The sequence below is a fragment of the Chenopodium quinoa genome, unplaced genomic scaffold, assembly GCF_001683475.1.
Source record: "Chenopodium quinoa cultivar QQ74 unplaced genomic scaffold, ASM168347v1, whole genome shotgun sequence".
In the NCBI taxonomy this organism is placed as follows: domain Eukaryota; kingdom Viridiplantae; phylum Streptophyta; class Magnoliopsida; order Caryophyllales; family Amaranthaceae; genus Chenopodium; species Chenopodium quinoa.
Window position 1 is genome coordinate 1,113,025 of NW_018742345.1, and position 18,755 is coordinate 1,131,779.

Consider the following 18,755-nt stretch of genomic DNA (forward strand, 5'->3'; position numbering starts at 1 on the left):
GTGGTAGGAGCTCCGCCTCCGAAGATCTAGTTAGAACTTGAATGAAAGAAAAAAGTGCAGAAATTTAGGTTGGATTTTCTCGGATTCCGAGATCAGGTGTTCTCTGATGAGAGAGAAAACGGATGTAATAAATAATTGAATGTGTCCCAAAAATGAGAGAAAAATCTCCCTAATGGGTCATTCTGGAAAAGCGCCCCTCCCTAGGTCACTCTGACCTAGGTTTTGTGAGCTGCGCCGCAATTGCGGCTTTCTCGGGAATTCTTCTAATGTATCTGAGGCTGCCACGTGTCAACTGGTGAGTGGCCTAAGATGACATGTCCAGCCTTGGCACATGGACCTCTCTGATTGGTCCACATGTCTAGGGTATTTTTACCCTAAACATTTGCCACTCACAGGGGTGACGTGGCAGGCCACGTGATGCTTGTGACACGCGTCCCCACCGTGAGTGGTGAACTGTACAACGGCTATTAGCCTTCTGGGGTGTGACGGGGATGCCCCCATTTTACCCCTATATAAATAGGGTTTTACCCCCCTTCTCTCCCCTCATTTACAATCTTTGAGAAGTTTTCTAGAGAGAGAAAGTGAGATTCTAGTGAGAGATACTCTGATCTCGGTTGCATTAGATCTTCAAGATTTCCGAGTGCTTACTTAAAACACCCGGTCACCGTCTGTTGCAGTTTTTAGATAATTCAAAGCTAAAGTAAGGTAACCGCCTGTACCCTCTTTCAGCTTTTTTTTTTTTTTTTTTTTTTTTTTTTTTTTTTTTAATTTTCGTCTGTATACATTCTTGTTCCGTCATTATACATATTATCTAAAAATAAAAATGGACTCTCAATCCACACACACGACATTGCCTAGGACATTCAGCCAATCATCCGGTACGGCTGAATCTAGAAAAGGGGGTGCCTTTTCTAGACTGTCGGAACTGCTGTGCTCATCCCCGAATTCCTCCCTCACTGTGTCTGTTCAGGACACAATGGCAAGAGTTAAGCAAACGAATTTGAAGCCGAGAAGTCAGCGCGCTAGGGAAGTGCCCACAGGCGAGGTTGTTCTAGATGGGGAACAGGAGGAGTCGGAGGAGCAAAGTGGTTCCGATGATGAGGCTCCCTCTTCCCCAAGTAGTTCAAGTGTAATGGAGGTAGGCGGTGAAGAGGCCACCTCCTCTCATGGGTCAGGGGTTGAGTCAGGCGGTGACGAAGCCGCGGAAAGATCGGGATCAGAGGCATCTGGCTCCGAATGAGACGATTTTGCAGCTGACTACCAGCAGCCGGCTAAAGCTTTAACTTTCCCTGACCCCAAAAAGACTAGGATGCTGCCGGGTGACATTGTCTTGTTACAGAGCGGCTTTGAATCTTTCAAAGAGAACCACCCCTTTGGAAAGGGGTGGATAATTGAGGTCCCGCCTGGGAATGCAGTAATGGCTTGGGGCAATGGGATAGAAAATGATGATAATTACTTCGTCTGCTACGAGGCGGTAATTGCAGCCGGACTCCGCTTCCCTCTTCATAGGGGGATTAGAAAAATTCTTAAGGGGTACGATGTAGGCGTCTGACAGCTCACCCCAAATTCGTGGGTCAATATTTTGAGCTACATCGCCGCCTGCGAGTTTCAGGATTTGGAGCCCAGCTTCGCCGCCTTTGTTCACATGCATTACATGAGCAAAGCCCTAGGCGGCCATGGGGCGTGGTATACTCTTACCACCCTTCCCCAATATCTGATGTCTTTGGACAAAGTGTCCAAATGGACCGACTGGAAGGAGAAATTTAATTTGATATCCTCTCCAAGGGTGAGTCACAACCGGACCCTCCGCCGGTACAATAGAGAACCAACTCTTCTAGGTAGGAAGTGTGCCCTCCCTCGCATCTCTTCCAAAGCTTACGAGCAAATAATGGAGCTGGGATTTTTTGAGACCACGACTGAGTCCTTAGGGGATGGGACTCACATAGTCGTACCAAAGAACTAGATCCCCCATCCGGATTTTTTCAAGGATGAGAGATTCCTGTCCGCCTGCGGACTTAACACGATGTTAGCAAGGGAAGACCCACTATTCATTCGGAAAATTGTCGTCTCTGCTTATATACTTCAATTCTTTTAATTATTTTTCCTAACTGTTTGTTTGCTCCTTGTAGAAGAAGCGCTGAAAATGGTGGACCCAGAGACAACTCCAGCTAATTCTGTCGCGTTGCTGCGCAAGGAACAGCTGCAAGCCAAAAAGGCAGTAGTCGAGGCCAAGGAGGCTAAGAAGGGCGGGGTAAGACCGCCTTACCTATTGTTTTTACTTTTGCTTTTTGTCCAACATTCTGCCGGCCGTAACCTTTTTGGCTTTTTCTCTGCAGAGTGTTGGAAAAACTATTCCCCGCTGAATCTCAAAACTAATTAAGAGACTGGGTAAGGAGTTGGAAAAAACTCCCTCTACTAAGGCTTCCAGGAAGAACCCTTCCTAGATAACCTCTTCTGCCAACCCGGATTGTCCTACAACCGGGGGCAAAACTCCTGCTGCTATGAGGACTCTGAGTGAAAACTAAGAGCGCTAAAAAAATGTGTTGGATGCCTCTACAGCATAAAAGAGGTGGCCAGCCACCCAATGTTGAAGTCGGTGCGGCAACGACTAGGGAGGGGGAAACTTCACAACCCCATACTCAAACCCAAACACAAGGTAAGAATCAGATTGAACTTCCTTGGCCGCTTGACTTTATGCGAGTCAAGACTAAGGTCGATCCCTCTTGAGGTTCAATTAGCAGCCGACAACGAATGAATGCCAACTATGCTGCATCCCTCTCACCAAGTACTTCTTATGGTGCAGATGTTACCTCCGATGAGCCGGATCTGCCTGGATTTGCCAAGCGGATGGTGAGGACCCTCACCCCGTTAGAGAATAATTCCGTGCATGATCTGCAGGTGGTGGACTTCGACCGGATAATGGGCCAGCTGGCGGAGGTAAGTTGATCTCAACTTAACATTATGCTTTCTTCTTTAATTTTGTTAAGTATTAAACTTTCCGGCTGACCTCTTCTTTTGAGGTGATGCTGAGAGTGGATGGGTTACGTGGCCCCTTCATGCGCAAGCAAGAAGAGGTAAATGATGCAAAAAAGAGGGCCACTCAAAATCTCAACTCTGCTGAATATGCTAACTTTATGTGCAAATTAAAGATTAAAGTAGTAGAGTTGAAACAGGAGGAGTTGATCCGGAACCTGACGGCTACTAACGATGCTGCTAACAACCGGGCCAATGACCTTGAGCAACAACTGAAAAATGCTCAATCTGATCTCAAGGCATTTGAGGGAGCTGATCAAGAGAACTCAAAGCCGGGTGGACGTCGCTCGGTTGGGGGTGGAGATGGTCAACTGAGGAACCAGCAATGGGATGAGATCGCTAAAGAGCAAAGCTGGATGGTCGAGAAAAATGAGCGAGACAATGAGGCCCGCCTGAAGATCTCTTGGGGTCTCCTCTACCCAGACGTAGACTTTGAAGTCTACAAACTTAGTTATGACTATGCCACTGCGGTGTATGATGCCTAAGTGCTAGGAGAGGCAGCTCCACCTCAATTCAAGGCCTAGGCAGCTGAGTTGGGATATGAAGTCTCAAATGATTAAGGGGAGCAAGCTGAAGGCCAAGGGAATCAAGCCCTCCAGCCCCAAACGGCTGATGCCAATGTTGAGGCCCCAACCAATCAATCCCAGGCGGCTGATGCAACTGAAGGATCCCTCCCCGCCGGTCAGGACCAGCCAGAGCAGCAGCCTCAACAACTTTGATCCAGCCACCCGTTCTTCTGCGGCAGTATGCCATTTATATTTCTTTCCGGCCTGCGTGCCGAGTAATGTTGTAGTTTTACCGACTATGGAGTCGGGTCAACAATTTTTCTTTTCTTTTCACCGGATGTGTATTCGGTTCACAATATTATGTGGCATTTATGTCGATTTCTATTTATGAAGTATTCCGACTTAGTCGGTTTTTCACATATTGCATTTGCGTTTGAATTTTGCATATATACTTGATATTTTGCCTAACTTATGAAAAGAATGTTGTAGATAGTAATCCGGCTGTTCTTGGCCTTGGACGGTTGTGTGGTTGATTTAATTTTAAATTGATTGATTGGCTTGGAAACGTCTAATACTTTAAAGAGTATGAGATGTTTATACGCCAATCAATAACAATGGTGATTGCCCCAAACCAAGTGCACATCCGGCCATTGAAGCAGGCATTCCCACCCTCTTACCTAGGCGGTAGATAACCGTCTAGGGTGGTTGCATAACCATTCCACAAAGCTCATTGGCCCCCGTTAGGGAAACCTGTGTAATTTTGGAATAAATAATCTAAGTAGGAACTTTTGGTCGATAGCCGGTTGATGTACTATGACATCCGGCTTCTCGCGTACTTAGTCGTTCTTTAGATTATTCTGGTCAGACGACTATGAGTTGACCAATTAGGTCGTTCAATCTTTGTCGTCTGCATGCGTACGTAGAGCAAACTATAGAGTTCTGCAACGATTGCACCCGGAGGGGTGTCGCCGGAAGCCAAGTTTCATACTGGAACAGGCGATTTTGTAAAATGAGCAACCATCCGGCCATAGGCGTCACGTCTTAGTCAAGACCGGTTGTGTAGCCACTAAGCCTTTTTGTGCTTAGTTTGTTTTGGTGTCAAGTTTCAAACTTAACTTTTTAAAGAAAACATGAAATATCCGTCTGTGCATTGCCCATACGGCATAAAAACAAAAACAATAATGTAATTGAAACAAAAGGCAGTTTTTCATTGATAGACTTCTTGTTTACAAAAAAATTTACAACCCTCAGAAGTAGTACTTTTTAAGTTATCTACATTCCAATTTCTAGGCAGGCGTCTGCCGTATGGAGTTTCCAAGCGGTAGGTGCCATTCCTAACTTCATCATAGATCCGGTAGGGGCCTTCCCAATTAGAAGTTAGCTTTCCAAGCTCATTGGCCCTACCGGTTGCCTCCATTTTTCGTAACACAAAGTCCCCAACGTTCATGGGTCGTTTATGCACTCTCTTGTTATATGCACGAGTCATTCTAAGACGGTATATCTCATGACGCAAGACAGCATTGACCCTGCATTCCGGGAGTGAGTCTAATGCTAGTCGCATGGCCTCCCAGTTTGCCTCTTTATCATAAAGCGTGACTTGTAGAGTCGGCTTGTAATGCTCGATGGGCAAGACGACTTTAGCACCATATACCATGAGAAACGGGGTTTCACCGGTTGGCCCTTTTGTAGTTGTTCGGATGGCCCATAGGACATGAATTAATTCTTCTTCCTATTAACCACCAGCTCTTTCAATTTTCTTATTGATGTCGTCTGAGATGAGTTTGTTGAAGGCTTCAACTTGACCGTTTTCTTGGGTCGGCCTACTGATGCAAAATAATTTGAGATCCCTTGATCTCCTAACCAAGTTTTGAGTTGGGGGGTTTCAAACTAAAGGCCGTTATTTAACACCATAGACATAGGTACCCGAAACCGGGTGATGATGTTCTTCATAATGAAAGAGATGACATCCTTTCTCTTGATGTTTTTGACCGCCTCCGCCTCCACCCACTTGGTGAAGTAATCCACAGTCACCAGAATATATCTTTTTCCGCCTGTTGCAGGCGTGTAAGGACCTAAAATGTCCATGCCCCATTTAGCAAACGGGACTGGGCTATGGATTGCCGTCAGGTCAGTAGCCACACGATGAATGAGCTTGCCAAATTTTTGGCACTTGTCACATTTTTTCACCATCTCTTTAGCGTCTGACTCCAGAGTGGGCCAAAAGTAACCCTGCCGCCTGGCCCTGATGGCTAAGGATTTTCCGCCTATATGGGAGGAGCAAAATCCCGCATGCAATTCTTCGAGAACTTCCTTCCCCTTTTCTGGGGTAACACACTTCAAAAGTGGTTTCAAAAACCCTGCTTTGAAGAGTTCTCCATTTCTCATCTTTAATTTTTCAGCTCGCTTCCTCATGACGGCTTCCTCCCGTGGTGAATTCGGAAGCGTGCCGTCTGTGAGGTAAGCCCGGATGCCATCCATCCAGGTAGATATTTAGTCAAGGATTCCAATGGGATCTTCATATATGCTTCTTTTTTCAAGAACTTCCCAAAAGACTGACCGAGGCATGTCACAGTAGGCGGAAGATGCCAATTTGTACAAGGCATCTGCCTGGTTGTTGCTGGACCTGGGCACTTGACTCAGATGAAATTCTTCAAGTGTCCTAGCCTCTTCTTTGACTGCCTGAAGATATTTGATCATTTCCAGATGTGTAGCTTCATACTGACCCTGATACTAGCTTACGATCAACTGCGAATCAGAGAAGGCGTCAATTTTTATTGCCCCTGCTGCCTTACACATGCGGATTCCAGCTAGCAGGGCTTCATATTTCGCCTCGTTATTTGAGGCCTAAAACTTGAACCGTAGTTCATATTCAAATTTGTCCCCCTCGGAAGACTCATAAATAATTCCTACACCACAACCGTTTTTTTGTTGAGCTCCCGTCTACATACACTTTCCAAACCTGACCAAGGTTATCTAGAGGAACCGGTCGTGTCATTTCAAAAATGAAATCGGTAAACGTCTGACCTTTCACTGCCTTTCATGGTTCATAAGTGATTTCAAGACTTTGCATTTCAATATCCCATTTCAACATTCTACCGGATGACTCCAAGGTAGACATTGGACGCTTGAGAGGTTGATCGGTGTAGATCACCACCGGATGCGCCAAGAAGTATGGTTTTAGCTTCTTGAATGTCGTATACAGAGCAAGGACAAAATTTTCAACCATGGAGTACCGGAGTTCATCATTTCTGAGTACATGGCTGATGAAATAGACCGGGAGCTAGATGCCGTCTCTCTCAGCAAGGAGAACAACACTAAGGGCATGGTCTGAGACGGCTAGGTACATGTACAACGTCTCTTTGGGAAAAGGGCTAACAAGCCTTGGCAAAGAGTGCAAGTGTTCTTTCAATTTCTGAAAGGCCGCCTCAGCATCATCCCCCCATCAAAACCTAGTCTTCTTCCTGATTGCTTGGAAGAAGTAAATGCATTTGTCACCTGACCGGTTGAGGAAAATCCCCAATGCCGCCAGGCAACCGGTTAGTCTCTGTACTTCTTTGACAGTGCGGGGTGACTTCATGTCAGTCACCGGCTGTATCTTCTCGAGGTTAGCCTCTATCCCCCTTTGATAAATCAGGAATCCGAGAAACTTCCCAGACTCAACACCAAAGACGCATTTCTTAGGATTCAACATGACCTTATGCCGCTTGAGTGTGGTGAAGGTTTCTCAGAGATCAACAAGGTGATCCTTATGCTGCTTGGATTTATCATGTCATAAATGTATGCCTCTACATTCCTCCCAATTTGATTAATGAAGACTGTATAAATCATCCGTTGGAAAGTAGCAGGCGCATTCTTCAAGCCAAATGACATCACATTATAGCAAAATAACCCCTGATCAGTGACGAAGACCGTCTTTTCTTGATCTTTTTTCCACAGGGGTATCTGATGGAAACCGGAAAATGCATCCATAAAGCTCATCAAGGCATGACAGGCTATAAAATCGACCAGGCTGTCGATCTTTAGGAGCGGATAATTGTCCTTTGGACATGCCTTGTTGAGGTCAGTGTAGTCAACACACATACGCCAGGTACCATTCGGTTTCTTTACAAGCACAACATTTGCAACCCAGTCGGGGAAGTTACATGGCCGAATGAACCCAGCGTCCAACTGCTTTTTTACTTCGGCATCTTCCGCCTGACTTCTTTCCTCGCCGTGACTTCTTTTCTTTTGCCGGATGGGCTTCATTTTTGGATCCACGGCGAGTTTGTGGACAGCGAGATCCGGGCTGATGCCTGACATCTCTTCCACTTCAAAGGCAAAAATGTCTTTGAATTCTTTCAGCAGGAGGTGCAAATCTGCACCCAAATTTGCATAAACAGCCGTCCCCACCTTAATAGTACGCTCTGGACGGCTGTCATCCAGAGGTATATCAATATGCTCACCAGCTGTCTAGGGACGGAGCTCATCTGACCGTTCACCGATTAGTGATTGCTATATTTTCTCTTTCATCACCACCACCAGCTGATGAGCCTTTCTTTTCTTTCCAGCTGCTAGTGGGGGTGGATTAAAGTCCCTGACATTGTCAAGGTCTATTGGCTCCTGTCCTTGGCCGTCTGAGGCCACCTTGGACTTAATGGCTGAGAGATAACACTCCCGGGCTGTCTTCTGATTCCCATTCAAGAAACCAACAGAACCGTCATCCTTCTCATACTTGATCAGCATGAGGGAAGGAATGATTACCGCCTTGGCCTCGTTGAGAGTTGGATGGCCTAAAATGATGTTATAGCCGGTCAACTCCTCAACTACCAAGAATTTCACGACTAGGTGTCGCCCTTCTCCTTTTTCTCCCAGCCGGATCGGTAGATTAATCCTACCGACTGGGTACACCATCCCCCCTCCAAAGCCAACCAAGGGGTGGTTTACCGGGTGCATGCAAGAACCTTTGAATGATGATGTCCGACAAGCTGCCAATGTCAAAAAGGATTCGCCTAACCAACTGATTGGCTACCTTACATTCAATGACAACCGGGTCGTCATGCGGGCAACGAACACTTCCCCTGTCCTTCTCAGTGATCAGAATGTCTAGGAAGGTGGAGCTAGCTAACGCCTGCTCATTTTTTCATTGTCCATCTTTTGAAGATGGCTCTTGGTGCCCTGGATGGTTGGGCCACCGCATGAGAACCCGCCTGCTATAGTGTAGACCGGCTCCTTGTTAGTTTCCGAACTACTAGCAGGCTGGGGAGTCTTATACGACTGCCCTTGGTTCTTCATATTAGTCCCTTTAGACTTTGAAATGTAGGACTTTAGCATCTCCTTGTCAGCCAGACGGTCTAACGCCCATTGTAGGCTGAAGCAGTTGTTGGTGTCATGGCTAACTTCCTCATGGTATTGGTAGACTTTATTTTTGTTCCTTGATTGAATGGAACTTTTCATTGGATTCTGCTTCTCAAGAGACAGCTTGTCCTTGATCTCCATGAGGATAGAGTTGCAGTCCTTGTTAAACTCGTACTTGGGGACGTACGATTTAAACTCTTTCTTTTTCTTCTAGGACGGATGGTCAGAATCACCCACCGCCCAGACTTCTTTTCTCTTCTTACTCTCTTCTTTTTTTCTTTGCCGGCTAAGCAGTCCGGCTGTCTTTCTGTTTGTTAGACTTCTTGGAGTCGGACTGGTTGCCAGGCAAGCAAAGGTCGGTTGCTGAATGTAGCTTTCCGCCTCCCTCAGGGCCGCCTGGAGGGTGAATGCCCCTTTTCTGACAAGGTTAAACTTAAAAGTTAACCCGTCTCTCAGACACTTAAAGAAGTCTGTGAAAGCTACCTCGTCAGACAGTCCCTGAATTTGTATTCTTGTCAGATTGAACCACCTGACGTAGGAGCATAACCCTTCTCTCTCTCCTTGCTTAATGGTGCTAAGTCAAGACTTCTTTTCTTCGTAGGGATATTCATTGAGAAGTTGGAAGCAAACAAGAAGGCAAGATTCTTGAAGATATCAATAGAACTGGCTGGCAAGTTGCCAAACCATTGTTGGGCGATGCCCTTCAATGTAGCCGGGAAGCATCGACACAATGTGGCATCATCCAACCCCTGTAGATACATGAGGTTGGTGTATGCCATGAGGTGGTCTTCCGAGTTGGAGGTACCATCATAAGTACCTACCAACACGTTTTTAACCTTGGCGGCTGTGCTACCTCGGTTATTTCCCTATTGAACGCAGAAGGTTGTTCATCAAGGCGGAGTAGACGAAGCTGCCAGTCCAGTGGCTGGACATTGCTGTATGCCGCCTGACCCCCAAAGAGGGTCGGCTACATGAAGTGAGGAGAATACGGGCCGTAGACCATAGGTGATATGTACAGTGCATTCCCAATCATCTGAGGGCCAGAGTGGACGGTATTACCGCCAGTATGACTCTCATGCAAGGATTGGGCATTCCCTGCAGATGTATTCTTGAAGCTGTCTGGAAAGCTCGAGGTGGAGGTTGACTCAGACAACTGCTGATTTCTCCAACGGGTGATGATTTCCCGAGCATCAGGAGTTGATTTTTTGTTACCCACCGGCTGTTCACTCCGGCAGGTGCTTTTGGTATTCTTCTGGGGTAGAAGAATTTTGGACCAGTCAAGGGTCTCGGCTGCCTTGTCCTTTGGATGTGGAGTCGGCTGCCTGTCCCTGACTTGCTTTCTCCTTTCTAGAGGAGTTTTCCTTGCCGACTGACCCTTGGGCTAGCCCTTCCTTTGTTGATCATATCCTTGATCTCACCCTTGAAGCTATTCATGAATTTCATGAGCTCATCCCGGGTGACTGGAGTTGATCCTCTAGCCGTCTAGGTTACCCCTTCTAGCCGCCCAAGGGGCCTTCTTGGACCTTCCTGGCTCGCATGTCGTTCCAGCTGCTCTTTGGAGCGACGATATTTGGAAATGAATGAGTCATCCTTGGCCATATACATGTTCACTTGGTCATCATCATCCTCATGGTCAGTGAACACCTCCGGCTGAGGAATATTGAGGTTACCCGGCTGACTAGCCGGTTGCTGGTTGGTAGAATCAGGAAGTGGTACAGACTCTTGCACCATATTTGAGGTACTCTCCCCACAGACGGCGCCAAATATTTTGGGTGTTTTTGTCCCTTAGGAGAGTTACGGCTCGAAGACTGGTCCGGCTCGAGTTGTAACTTCAAAAATAACAGAGACTCTTGGTGGTAGGAGCTCCGCCTCCGAAGATCAAGTTAGAACTTGAATGAAAGGAAAAAGTGCAGAAATTTAGTTGGGATCTTCTCGGATTTCGAGATTAGGTGTTCTCTGATGAGAGAGAAAATGGATGTAATAAATGATGGAATGTGTCCCCAAAATGGGAAAAAAATCTCCCTATTTATAGGGTCATTCTGGAAAAGTGCCCCTCCCTTGTGGGATGCGCCGCAATTGCGGCTTTCTCGGGAATTTGGCCTTGAAGGCCGCAATTCTTCTGATCTGAGGCTGCCACGTGTCAATTGGTGAGTGGCCTTAGATGACCTGTCCAGACTTGACACGTGGTCCTCTCTGATTGGTCCACATGTCTAGGGTATTTTTACCCTAAACATATTTTATTTTAAAAAGATATTATGTATTTAAATAAATTGTAAATGTGTATAAATAAAATGGATCATGAATTGAGGGCCTGTTCCGATTGACTGAACTCAGCTGAACTGAACTGAACTGAACTAAACTTAACTGAACTGAACTGAGCTGAACTGAACTGAGCTGAACTGAACTGAACTGAACGAAGCTGAACTGAACTGAACTGAACTGAACTAAACTGAACTGAACTACACTGAATTGGACTGAGCTGAACTTATTAATTAGTGATTTTTAACTACGGATTAGTGATCTTTGATTATTTATTGATTATTTATTACTATACATATGTGTATATACAAATGTACATATTAATAATAATAATAATAATAATAATAATAATAATAATAATAATAATATTATTATTATTATTATTATTATTATTATTATTATTAGTTATTGATTATTATTTATTGATGATTATTATTATTATTATTTATTGATTATTATTATTAGTATTATTATTTCAATTATTATTGTTATTATTATTATTATTATTTATTGATTATTATTATTATTATTTATTACTTATTGATTATTATTATTATTATTATTATTGTTAATATTATTATTATTATTATTATTATTATTATTATTGTTGTTGTTGTTGTTGTTGTTGTTGTTGTTATTGTTGTTGTTGTTGTTGTTGTTGTTGTCGTTGTAATAAGAGCTTAAAAGAATGAAATTTGGCTTTATATCATTAGCAATATCATTAGACGTAAATTAAGAGCTGAACTGAACTGAACTGAACTGAATTTCAACGGAAGAGAACAGGCTCTGAGACAACAAAAGTATTTTAATTAGGTCAATCCTAGTTAAACGAGTTGACCAACTTATTGGGAATTTAAGGGCCCAATAAGTTGGCCCAAAGGGAGAATTTGTAAGGGAGTAGGAATTAGTAAACACAAAGTTGTAAATATGGATTTTATTTTAAAAAGGAGAGTATAAATACTTTAAAACCTCAAGATTTTTCTACACAAGTTCATAATTGTCACATTTCACAAAAATTCAAAGGTTTTCTCTTTATTTTCTCTCTCTTCTTTTTCCTATAGTTTTCTTTTCCTTTTCTTCTTTTCCCCCCCTAAATCCCAAGCCTCTCCTTTCTCCTTCTTCCTCCTCTTGCGCAACCAGCTCATCGACACCACCACCACCACCACCACCACCGGCGGCACCAGCAACGTTGGTAGCCCTGCTGGCCGATGCCCCTTTCCTCCTTCTCTCTCCTCTTTTCGGTTTGTGTGTATGAAAAAACTTCTTTTAATCTAAAAATTAATTCTATTGATTTATTGTTTTAAAGGCATGATTTTTTATTATGTTTTGGTATTGATTTTGGGATTTTGATGTTGCTAATTTATTAACATAAATTTCAGATTTTTTTATGTAATTATAAACCCCAAATTATAAACCCTAGAAATTGCAGATTTTGTATAATTGGTTAAGGATTGAGGCTAAGTTGTTGTTGTTGATTAATTCATGGTCTAATCATGTTTTTGATGAGTCTAAAGCCTTTAATTTAATGCTGGAGTTTATTTACACACTACTTTTTGATTATGGATTTAGGGTTTGATTACTTGTAAAAGGGAAAAAGGTTTTAATGATTTATATATGATTTTCTAGTCTAAAATAGATGTTTTATACTAAATAATATGATGGAATTTTATTTAAGTTATAAAAATCAATTCTTGTTAAAGGATTTAAAGTACCTACTTAAAGAAAAAGTTTTATGGCTTTATTGTCATTAAAAGGGGTTGATTATTGTTGTAATGCCCCGTATATTTAATATATTATTTATTTAATTATAAAATATATTTTGGGTCAAATTATTTTACTAATAAAATTATTAATATTTGGGTCAATAAGTATTCAATCCTAATATAGTCCGTCTTCATAATAAACCCAATCATTCTTTTTTTTTCTTTTTTTTTGACATTTGAGCTACTAATTCCATTATTCAAGCCCACAATTTTTATAAAGCCAAACCTACCCTAAACAACCCTACACTATAACTACTCCTTCAATCCCCAAAATATTCTTACACAAGAATCAAATTAGGGTAAGTATCATATTTTCTTTTTCCTTTATTTCTTTTTCCTTTTTCTCCTTTTGTTTCTTTTCTTTCCTTTCCTCCTTCCCCTAAATTTTCTTTCGGTTTTCCCTTAATTACGTGAAACCATATTCACGCATGGTCCCTCATGCCACTCGAGACCTGCTGCCATGCCACCTTGCGGCCACCTCGCGCCACCGCTCACCCGCGGTGGTCTCCTTCTCTCTCCTCCTTGTTTTTAACTTAATTTATGTAGTATGAATATATTTTGGGTATTGATTTTTAATTGTGTAAACATGATTAGTATGTTTTATAATTATGTTATGATGATTAAAGATTATAAATTTTATATTATAAAGTGTTTTATTTTCATATTTTATTAAGTATTAATAGTTAGGGTTTTAAAGTTTATAAAGACTTGATTTTTATAGTTCTTTTATCAGTTAATTTGGGGATTTCGAATACCCATTGATTTTGATTGTTAACCAAGTATAAAGATATGATTTTTGATGAGTTTTAAGGATTTTTTAACAAAGTAATATTGCTTGAATTTTAGTTAAGGTAGGGGTATTGTTATTTCAAAGAAAGGGTTTAATACCCATTAAAAGAGAAACTAGTTAAGAGTTTTAAAATAATATTCAGATTATTATAAGTTGTTTAAAGTGAGTTTAAGTTGCTGAAAATTGTGTATACAAAGGTAATTGATATAGAATTTTGTCCCTTTATGTAGGAGACTTGGTTCGGGAATTGTTGTAGTATACTTGGCTATTTTAATAGCTTATTTGAGGTACGTTCACGTACTTAGCATAATTTTATTGATGTAGTAGCATGCTAAATGTTCTTAATTGATTACAAGTAGTATCTGCTAGATTTGGATTGTAAATTATGACTTGTTGTTGTTGGTGATTGAATTATGAAGCATGATTTATTTGTGATGGATTAATGGATGGAAAATTATAGTTTGGAATATTGTTCATGAACCACACTTTTATTTATGGCATGTTAGAGAGCATGTTTAATCAAACTAAATGTTTAATTTGGTTTGGAATATTAAAAGGGAATTTTATTATGGTTCATATAATTTTTATTGATGCTTTAAGCAAGAGAAAGGAGCTATGTAACTGTCTAAGTACACGAGGAATAAATTATATTTTGGTGCCTTAGTGAAATTAAAGTGTATTTAACAGGGATAGGATTTGTGGCGCTTTATGCGTTTAAGGTGTCATTGGCACCGAGGTAGATTTAAAAAGGGTTTAACATTAAATTTTTATGTGGTCACTATTTATTCAAGAATTAAATTGGTATGTTTGAATAATTATTGTTGATTGAATGATTATGGTTTGAGATTCATCACCAAATTTAATAATATGTAAAGAACGTAAAATGAAAGAGATTACGCACTGTAGGGAATATTTCAAGCATCCCACACTTGAGCCCCACCGTGATCATACACTTATGCATGGTGGCATCCAAAGGGATGGAAGCTAGAGCTAAAGAGTCGGGAACAAGTTTTAGGAACTTGTAAACTATTCACAGGATGAAGGTTACACCCCTTAACGATCCAGGCTATCGTTAACTCAAATAGGTTTGAAACCATGACTGGAAGTTCGGGGATGAAGGTACAAATCCAACCTAAAAGAGATTGAACTTGCCCTAAAAATAGGCCTCTGCTTTATTCTTCTCGTATTCATGTGCACTTTCTAACTAACATGCAATCGTTAGATTAATCCTAAACCTATTTAATCTATGTTGGTTGAATATTAATGCACAAAAAAACTACTATTGACGATAACTTGAATCATAATAATATTAGCCTAAACAAGATTATTAATTATCTTATTAAACGTGATTACAAGTACAAATTCCCTTTAAACATGCATAAAAGGCATGATCAAGCAATAACAATAAACAATATCAAGCAACATAATAATCAATAATAATAATAAAAATAATAATCATAATCATGTTAAAAATAAAGCATAATTAAAATAGCAAGATCCTAGGTATGATACTAACAAGATTAATATCAAACACTAGCATGTCACTAAACATCAAAGATTAAAGCTTTAGCCCTAACATGATATTAACATGAATATTAGGAAAGAAATAGGAAGCATCATAATAATCATACTTGATATTAGAAATTACCCTAAACATGATACTAGGAAGCTATAAAACATCATAACATGATACTAGGAATCCAGGCCATATAATAATCTAAGCATGATTTCTATATCAAAAGATCAATAAAATAATTAAATTACTTACTTCGATGCCTCATACCTCTTTTTAAAAAAAAAATACACGCGTTAATAATTTCAAGGAAAATATTAAAAAAAACAATTAAATTAAATAATTGAAATAGAGATTTAGGACCAAATCCTCAGAAATATCAAACCTTTCACGTATAGGGCGAAGACAACTTCGAACTTGGCTAGGTATTTCTAGGACTAATGAGTGAGGAATTTATGAGAGGGAAGGTTTAGAAAAAGAATAGAGAGAGAAGGAAAGAATAAGCTTCTAGCTTTTAGAGAGAGAGAGAGAATTCTGGGTGTTGATGATTGTGAATGATTAAAAACGGTGAGATACGACCCCTATTTATAGAAAAAATAGCACGGGATCAAAGAAAATCATATTCGGAATAAAATACCTTCTGTCACAAATGACAGGAGTTAGCGCCAGACGACAAGCTTGTCGCCAGACAACGAAGGCCAGCGTCAGGCGACGAAAGTCAGCGCTTGGCGACGACTCTATCGTCTCGCTCTGGTTTAAAAGTCAACGCACTTTTACACGCGGAATTACCTTCTAAGTCGGTTACAGGTAATTCTTCGTCCAAGCAGTTTTAAAATCAGATTTAACATATTTTATTCTAAATAAAACGTCTTTTAAAAATATAATTGTCAATCCTAACCTCATTAGAATTAAAGAGAACCTTTTAGATATTCCTAAAAGATTAAAATGAATCTTAATCACTTTAGGAATTGTTTGGGTCTAATTATGCTAATTGGGCCTGGTCATTAAATGATTCAATATATGCCAAGGTCAAGGCCCAAGCCTCCATTTTTCCAAGTCAATATAAAGTCAGCGGCCCAAATTGTCATGGTTGGCCCATGATTAAGTCCAGCCCATTCATTCTCCTTGCCAAGCTAAGGTATAAAAGCCTTCAATTATAACATTTATGATTCATTCACATACAAGCCTCAAGCATTAATTCTCTTGCATAACTTTCTCTCTCTAAACACTGTTTGACTTCGGCATCAGAGGGGCCTTCCTCGGAACCACCCCCGAGGCCAGTTTACGTGTGTTTGCTGTGCAGGAAACCTTCGGCCCAACATCATTTGGACCGGATTAGTCTTCATCCACTTCATTGGACCTTCGGCAAGGTCCCATTGTTTTCACCCGAAATAATTTGGCGCCGTCTATGGGGAAGACTTAAAAAAAAAATCTTTAAGCCAATCAAAATCATCTTACCAAAATCTTAGTAACAATGGCTAAGAATCGCAAGAACAAGCGAGTAAGTCAAGGAGCAGGTGAAAGGCCTACGGACCCTCCTACTCCTACACCATCACCTTCCCCGGACCGGAACTCTTCTAAGGGTGCCAGTTCAGGAGAAGCATACTGGGAGGATTCCCTTTCTTCCGTAATTCGTCAATCTCATCATAGACCGAGTCCTCTTTGGTCTAACAAAAGTCAGTCCGATCGTAGGACTCAATCAGTGCCTGTTCTAACAAAAGTCATTCCGATCGTAGGACTCAATCAGTGCCTCAAAGCAGACCTTTGAGTATCCACTCTCATTCTCACACTCAGCCGAGGACCCCTTTAACGGGGCCCTGTTCGGAAGAGGTGGCGAGAGCGTTGGCGGTGCTCATGGAAGCGATGAAGGCACAGAGCATGCCTCCTCCTTGTGACCGAACTCCTCCGCATACCAGGCATCAGCGGAGAAAGCTCGGCCAAGATGGGGAGAAACCTCCCTCCTTCAGGGAGCTGGAAGAGTGGGAAAAGGACACTTGGAGAACTGAGAAAGAAAGGAAAAAGAGCCCCCACTTCTTCAAAGGATCCTCCACTTCTCGACCAGAAACTCACAAAAGCAGCAGCTCTGCCTCTCGACCAGAGACTGTTCGCCGAAGCGCTCTCGACCGGCTCAGCGGCAGGGAGCGGAGTGTGCATAGCCGCCTCTCATTCCCTATAGCCGAAGCCCGAACACTCTTTGCCCCATGTCCGAAGCGACCTGGTGTAAGTATTTTCCCACTACTCTCAAGGGGGTCGTGCAAGCGTGGATCTCCAAGGGAGTGAAGAAGGCTCTATAACGGGGTGGGACGACCTGTCCACCAAGTTCAAGAGCAAATTCTCCACGGCAAACCGCTGAGAGAAAACCAGTGCAGAGCTCATGGGCCTGCAGCAAGGGGAGACCGAGAGTCTCCGGGACTACATGACTCGTTTCAGCAACGAGTCTTCCAGCATTTCCCGACTGGATCAAGGGTTGGCCGTCTTTGCAATGCAAAACGGCCTTCAGCCAGGAAAGTTCCTTGACTTCATGGTCATGCATCCTCCGGAGACCTTGGAGGAAGCTTTAAACGCCTCGGATAAATTCATCCGAGCTGAAGAGTGGAACAAAACAAAATCCCAACCCCAATATGGGAGTGGAAAACAAAAACAATCGTCTGAAGGCCAAGGCCAGAAGACGAAGGGTAAGGCGAAAGCCTCAGAACAATCTTCGGCCAACGAGCCGAAGAAGGAAAAATCTGCTCCTTTCACAGGCAGATAAGAATCTTATACTCCGCTGGCCCTTCCGCGCGCTAATATTCATAGCGTGATGAAGGAAGAGCAGAGTTATAGAAAGCCGAGACAGCTCCCTGAGTGGTATCAGCGCAAAAATAAGAATCAGTGGTGTGAGTTCCATGAATTACCAGGACACAACACTAAAGAGTGTATCCAGCTGAAGGACCAAATCGAGGATATGGTCCGGAAGGGATAATTGAAAAAATACATCGCGGATCACCGCGAGAAAAAAGAGGCTGAGAAGTCCGAAAAGGATTCTCGGCAAGAACTCGATTTCCCCCGAAAGAACAACAAAAATGCGGAGGGAAAATTTCCTCCAATCAACGTTATCTCGGGAGGAATGTGTTCTCGGAGGGAGCACAAACGTCACCTTAGGGCTCTGACCCACTCGGTGAACAATGCTAGCATTCAGCCGCCCCAGTCACCGGTGCCGAACATGACGTTCACATCCGCCGACTGTCGAGGTGTGATGTACCCTCACGAGGATCCGTTGGTGATCATCGCCACGGTGGCCAACCATGACGTCATCAAGGTTCTTGTTGATGGTGGTAGCGGAGCAAACATTTTGTTCCGAAAGGCCTACAATCAGATCAAGTTGAAGCCCAAGCACCTCACGTCGGTACCCTACCCGGTATCCGGATTTAATGGGGCTTCAACTTATCCAGACAGGAAGGTAACACTTCCTGTCACCATCGGCTGTGATGAGGCAGCCAGGAACGTCATGACCGAATTCTTGGTCATCGACGCTCCTTCTATGTACAACATGATCATGGGGAGACCCATCATTCACG